Here is a 7,639-nt window from a genome sequence, read left to right as displayed (position 1 = left end):
TTATTCTTCTACAGGAGATTATAAATGGCTTTGCTAGTAACCTACTAACCTTCTTACCTACCAAGAGAATTGGACTTGGGTTTAGTCAATTACGATACCAAAAAATATAAAACATTTTTTTTAACCTATCATGGTTGCCTTCCTACTAAACAATTTTGCTATAAGCAACATATCTCTTCTATAATAGTCCAAACATATTAAAATGAGAGAGATCCTAAAATTTGTACTTGTGTCGGATTGTGCAATTGATGATAGTTTAAAGGAATTAAATTATGTTATTCGTACTAACTAAATACATATACTTTTCAATAGACTTAATAACTCTACGGTGCGTTCTTAATTTGGAATAATTTAAGGGTGAATGACCTTTTAAAAAGTGTTTTTTTAGAAAGTATGTAAATAAAGACAAAACACACTGAAAAATTTTATATTGGTTTATGAAAATAATCAATGATCCCAAAGTCGAACATCTCAGAAAAAAGATTTTCCACAATGGATTTTGATTGGTGAAAAGTTCTAACTAATGAAGAGTTGTAAGAAGTGTCTTGAAGTATCACTGGTGTGGTGTGGATATGCAGTGATGGATTCATCTTCTTGGAGATTGTCTGAAATCTCAACAAGTGTTGAGGTCAACGGACATATATACAACCATTGATTTCTTTAGTCTGGATGGGGCAACTTGGTTGTGTCAAAATGTTACATGAAAGCATGGACAATTGCTTGGCATTGTCTACTAGACAATATGGAAGGAAAGGCAGGCTTCTGTATTTGTAGGTATATTGTAAACTAGATACAAAATTTGCACCGAGTGGTCATGGAAAGCAAAAACATGTTGGTCAAATCTTCTAGACTTGTTCCCAAGTAATCTCCCACTCATTAGTGGATTAAGATGAATGTGGATGGTAGTTCATACGAGAACCCCAACTATTCCGGCTTTGGGGGCTTGATTCGTGATATTCTGTGGGTTGCAGGATTACAGGTTTTTTGAGGTGTTGTCCATTCAGTACCATCAATATGCAACTATCATTAACAACGTATGCACATTCATTACTAAGCAATGACAACCGACTCTACAATACACCTTAAGAAAAGGAAACTCTTTACTTGTGCTAATAGGCTTGCTAAGTTAGGGGCATCTACTCAACAATTCCTATTCATTGTGTTTGTCCTGCTAGGTGAGTGTTGATGGGTTTGTTTGAATTGGATTTGGCTAAATTTATTACCCAATTCAATCAAAGTTTTACGAATTGGATTTTTGTAATTCTTTTTGTCAAACTCAAATTATCTCGATCCAATCATGAACCAATTGTATGGGACTGAGCAAATCGGCTCCAACTATTTAAAATTTATGAATAATAAGATTTTCTTTTTTCTTTCTAAAAGCTATAATTTTGGATTTCTTTCCTCTGTGTTTTCCGTTGTATGATTTAAAGTACTGCTTTCTTCTCTTCGTACCAGGAATGCTATTTGGTACAGAATTTTTTTCCGCAAGAAGTTATATGAATCTGATATGTTTGTCTTTCATCGGATAAAGTGAACTACAGAAATAAATAAAAATAAAGAATTTGACAGATATCACACATCTTTGATACATGGTTTTGGTGCAGTTAAATTATTAAGAATCAGCAACTGTTTGTAACATTTTAGGGCTACACAGGTAGATGATTTTGCTTATGATTCTTGCCCATGACTTAAGTTCCTCATAGACAGAGCCACTGCGTCATGGGCCAATAACTGCACAGTACAGTTGGAATTGAATGTCATTGCAAACTTAGAAAACTGGGAATGACTTGCAAGTTTTGTATCTATTTCTCTCGGGTTTAAATAAGTGGGTGTGAGACCCTATAAAAATTTAATAAGGAAGGAAATAGACGTAAAAGCGCCACATGGTCGTTCATGTGGGCATGGGCTGGGTAAATTATTCAATTTGGGGCTCAACTTCAATTCTATTAGTTTTGCTACTATTGTTGATGTTAGTTGAAGATGTTCGCTACCAAATTAATGTCTTAGCATGTGAGTTGTAGCCATGTACATTTATATAATAAGAATTGTCCTTTATTATGTCCTTGATTCATACAATGGAGTGGCTGATGGTGAGCTCACATATGGCCCTTGCTATAAATTTCTGTTTGACAAATCGGATTCTCACTGTCCGAATGAAGAATAAGCTTGCATTTCGAAGTACAATTTCAATGCATTTATCGCGTTAAATGGCTAAGAAACGCAAAAGTAATAACTAGTAGCTTCTACTAAGACGTAAAAAATTACATTATACGTGTGCTGAGACATATAATCAACCACGCTTGATTGTTTTAGTCATGAAGACAGAGAGAGTTGATAATTACAAAAAAAAACAAAATAAATAAATCATAAGCATGAGTTCTTCAAAATAAATTTTGACCAGTCGCTCTTTGGGATTCAAATTTAGTATTTACAACCTAATTTCACTGTTGCAACAGTGTTCTAACTTCTACTACAGCTCTCCAAATTCATGTATTCCAATTGGGATTTAGTAAAAAAAAAAAAAAAGCTTAGAAAACATGTTTGAATAGAAGTGAAATTGGAAATTATATACGAAATTTTAATACAAACACCTGTTTTTGACAAAAGTTTTCAAGTATATATGGTTTACTCCGAAGTCTTTTTTTTATTTTTTTTATTTTTTTTATCAAAATCAATATTATAAAAATTAAGATGATTCAAAATTAAGATTGCAAAACCAAATATACTTGTATACATCAAATAAGTTGTATCCAGATAACTTGAATCATTCTGAGCCCAAACTGCTATTTGGGTAATGTGCGCACCATTTATCCACCCTTTTCTACTGTGGTAGTATTTCACTGCACTAGTGCACAGTGGTGAATCAGAAGGACATCATGTATATTTATTATAAATTTCCCTGGCTACTTTGGATATTCTTACATATTTGAGTAAAAGATGAATTCTTATTTAGTCCATGAAATGAGTGCCTGAAAATTGAAATGCATTCGGACTAAATGAGTGACCTATTTATTTCTGAACTGCAAATCATAATAACTTCTCTTTGCAAGCGTTAACAATCTTGTTGGCTGTTGAATATAATGTTGTGTTTGCTGATGCATATTCTTATGTGGCAAATATATAAGCATAGAAAAAATGTAATGCAAGATGGCAGAGCCTGCTGCTGCAGTGGTGTATGTACCCTATTTGTTACAGGAAAATCATGGTAAGGAAGGTTTCCACTTTCCCCCCACCTCCAAAGTAGGATTCTCTGGATAAGTTGAGTTTGAAACGTAATTTTTTAAAATTTGTTTTAGTGATGTTATATGAGATTATTATGAAGTCACAAAACTTTCTCCCTGAATACATATTTAATAGTTACATATCCAAGATTGGAAGAAAAATGCAGTTTAAATCCAAGTGCTGCATATTTATAAAATTACACATTATTATTATATTATTTCATTATAAGATAAAAATTTTATGTGGTTGAGATCTACCATTGGTTAATTTTTAACTAGAGAGTGAACGGATGGGAAGAGCATTAACTAGTTTGTATGTTGATTCTATGGCTGGTGGTGGGGTAGAATTTTCTCACTCATTATAGCTGGGATAGGGTTAAATAGGCTTTCGGGCCGGGTTTCATCTACTATATATGTAAGTGGAGCATTTTGAATGTAATTTGCAGTAAATTTAGATAAATTTAATTATACGAATAAACATTATATCACATTTTATATATGATAATTAAAATTAGAAATTTAGAACTTTGTATTTAATGTAAAAGAGGGATATTATAAAGTTAATCGAGTATGTTTGAATTATTGTAAATTTATGTGTGTGTAGTATGTTTGAATTATTGAAAATTTGTGTGTGTTTAACGGTGATATAGTTAGTGTAAACGTTTTATAAAATTAACTAATTAAAAATCATTTTTTATATAACTTTTATTATTGTTTTTGTAAATTATAATTAATTGATGATGTAAAACTATTTTATATTGTCGATTGATGGATTAAGATATGAAGTTGAGAGCTATCACTCTTTACTTATTATTAGAAAAGTTGCATAGTTCCTTGAGAATAGCTAACAAGCTAATTCCACAAGTGACGTGATAATGTATATCATAGTCGTGGTATGCCTATATCCAGTTATATAAGTCCTAACTGTGGAACTAAACTTTCCTAGTGTAAGTGATGACATTCAAGAAATTAAAGGAGGGATTGATATCTCATTTTAGCTATGAATCCAACAAGTGCGAATGACGTAGCGATCAAGGTCGATTTAATAGAGTTAAGTCACTTAGATTGTTCAGGTGTATTAAGAGATCTTCGTAGATAAATGCGTGATGACACATTAGATGTAGTGGTTACATATATGATATGGTTTGAGTTGATATTATTCATATGCATGCTGTGAATATCTTGATGTATAATATGACTGTGGTGAATATTTGATAGACTTGGGTGTTTAGTTTTCAAGCATGCTAAGTGTTGTATTTTGTAAACCATGTAGCGTGTTTTGGTTGGTTTACATGTTTGGAGAGTAACATAGATGTTCTTTCCTATACTTGGATGTTTTCTTTTATATCTAGTATACTCTCATTTGTTTTCCATATAGATGGATTGTGATAATCATACTTAATATGAGAGCAAAATAAAAATAGATTTATGAGAATTTGTAAGAGAGGCCTTTTTGGCGGATGACATTGTTTTAGAATTTGGTACTACTTTAGAGTAACTTGTATGATGGGTTGCTTGATTGACACTTAAATTTTATATTACCTTTTATTGGATGATTGTACTTATATTGTTTATATATGTATAGTTATTTTACACATATATGCATATAGTATAATACATATTTAGGAAATTGTGAGTATATAACTCTAAGTAATTTAATTTCCGTTGCTAGTTGTATGTTGAGTGATTCCTATAAGTATGATGACAAAGACATATTATTACATAAAGTTTCAAACAAAAAATAATAATATAAATTATAATATACAAGAATTTTAACAACATCTTTTGTAACAAACTAAAATATTTTTTTTTTAATCATTGAAATGAAAATCACTTTTAATTTAACACGTAAAAGTAGTAAATATTTTATAAAAACTATTATTTTAAATAATTATTTGTTAACAAACGAATATTTAAATAATTATTTATTATAACCTTATTACTAAAAAAAAGTTAACTATTTTTATTTATTTTAATAAGTTAATTATTTATTTTTATATTAATTATTTGTTTCTTTTATACGAAAGACTGGAAGAAGCATGAGATAAATAATTAAGAAGGCTATCAGACTAAAGTATCATAACATTTTCAGACAAACAGATCACCAAAACTAAAAGTCCATAACACCTTAGCATATAAATTTTAATATGATCGATCGATATTCAAACCTACATCTAAAGAAAGATCTGAAATCTAAATAAATAAAGATTGGTAAAAAAAAGAAAAGAAAAAGGTTTGGTAAATAAAAATGGATCTGATCCCTTTTAAAAACCCAATAAAAAAAAAGTTATAGTTCATATATATCAAATAAACCAAACTAGTGGCCTTTGAAATCCAAACTTAAAAGTATTCGTTTAGGGTGAAAGTTGAAGATAATTTGTTCAAGCTAGTTGCAAGTGAAGAAACGTATTAAAGAGCAAGTTTCACATTAGTAAGTTAAAGGGAAAAAAAAAGAAGAAAAAGTATGCAAGTAAAAGGATCACGAGTAAAAAATGTCAATATATTTTTAATAAACAAACTACTTAAGTTGAAAGTTTACCAATGCATTCTCTCACACCTTGATTTGAGTATGACTCGCTCATAAATTTTAACGTTGTAAGCATTAAAATATATATTGCAAAAAAAAAAATGTAATGATTTTACCTAGTAAAACATTATTTGAATAAACAAATATTTATTGTGGAATTTATATATAAAGACGAAAGTGGAATGGAGAGGTTACGCAACTTGTTGAATTCATGTTGATTAGTGAACCAAAATTTTGTTAAGAATGTTGGACATAATCATTATGTGGTAACAAAGCACACTCTAATTAACCTACCATTTCAGTATCCCAACTAACTACCCTAGGCAAGGACACTTCTAGAGTCAACGGCGTCTACAATATGAACGGTCTCTTTTGCTCAAGAGTCAACACAATCGTATTTTAGTTATTGTCACTTTAATGAAAAGAATTCCCACCGACACCTCTACATTTTATAGCATTCATACCACTACTTTACTCATTAAAGTTAACGCCATCCTTTAAACTTTAGAATTAAAGTATTCTATTATAATGATTTGTTTTCTAATTTTACGTCTCACGTTTATAAAGACTAAGAAGAAAAAATATATATCCATGAGTTCACACGAATGATATGATCATATACAATCTTATCTGAGCTTACACTTTTTTATGATGTAAGTTGGACAGCCATCATAAAATAGCTTACAATTTTTTATGATGTAAATTGGACAGCCATCATAACATTTTAGTTAGATAGCTATACTTATTTAAGAACAGAGAAGTGAAATTTTTTTTTGGTTAATTTTTATTGATTTCACTTCAATAAATTTTAGGTCAAATTAGATATTGTTCCGGTATTGGAGACCACCGCCGAAGAATCCTTAGCGATACCGAGCTAAAAGAACTTGGTAGCAGTCTTGACCTAGAACATTCGATCATACTTATGCCTCTTCTTTCTCGATAGTTTTTATTGCTCCTTAGTAACATATGCATCGTGACCTTCCGATCACACAAGGCAACCAAGGTGTGGGATGTAGTTTTACCTGCCCCACGGTGGGCGCCAAAATATTCCGGTATTGGAGACCGCCGCCGAAGAACCCTTAGCGATACCGAGCTAAAAGAACTTGGTAGCAGTCTTGACCTAGAACATTCGATGAGAGTCCCCTCCCGCGTTAGACCTAATCATTGCTATATATAACGGTGTGACATTATAGACATGAATCGCACTTATGATCCCATAAATCACGCCCCATTATGGACTCGTAACTCCCGGTATTTATTACCGTTCCCACAGATCGTGGGATCTTATTGATTGTCCGAGTGAGCCAGTTAATCACCCCATATTTGGGTCCCTCTTGTGTGATCGACATTTTACCGACCTGCCTCTGATCGGCCAATATGATCGGCCAATGGGAGACCACCACGGTACAGATATCGTTAAGTTTTAACTAATTAAATAATATTTTATATGAGAATCTCATGTCATGTCATTGATTCAATATCTAATAGTTATTGAAGTATAGTTCTTTATCTATTTATTTTTCAAATCAACAAAAAATAAGAAAATATGTTTTAAAAAAACTGATACAAAAAAGTTTAACAAATTAACTTATTTATAAGATAATTTTAACATTTTAAGAAATTTATTTTAATTTTTATTTCTTATTTCTCATTTTATTCATGTATAATTGTTTATGAACTAACTTATCTAAAAATACTGTTTCCAAATATATTTAATTGCTATGTTTCTGCCGCTAAACAAGCGAAATTGGACTGGGCACTGCACTTATATATATATATATATATATATATATATATTAAAGTTTGATTTACGAAATAGAATATGATCTATCCAATCTTCATTCAACAATATACGTACGGTTAGATGACTGCGAATAAAATAAATTAG

The sequence above is a fragment of the Cajanus cajan genome, chromosome 1 (genome assembly GCF_000230855.2).
Source record: "Cajanus cajan strain Asha chromosome 1, NIPB_CcT2T_4, whole genome shotgun sequence".
Classification (NCBI taxonomy): Eukaryota; Viridiplantae; Streptophyta; class Magnoliopsida; order Fabales; family Fabaceae; genus Cajanus; species Cajanus cajan.
This window is presented reverse-complemented; position numbering follows the sequence as displayed.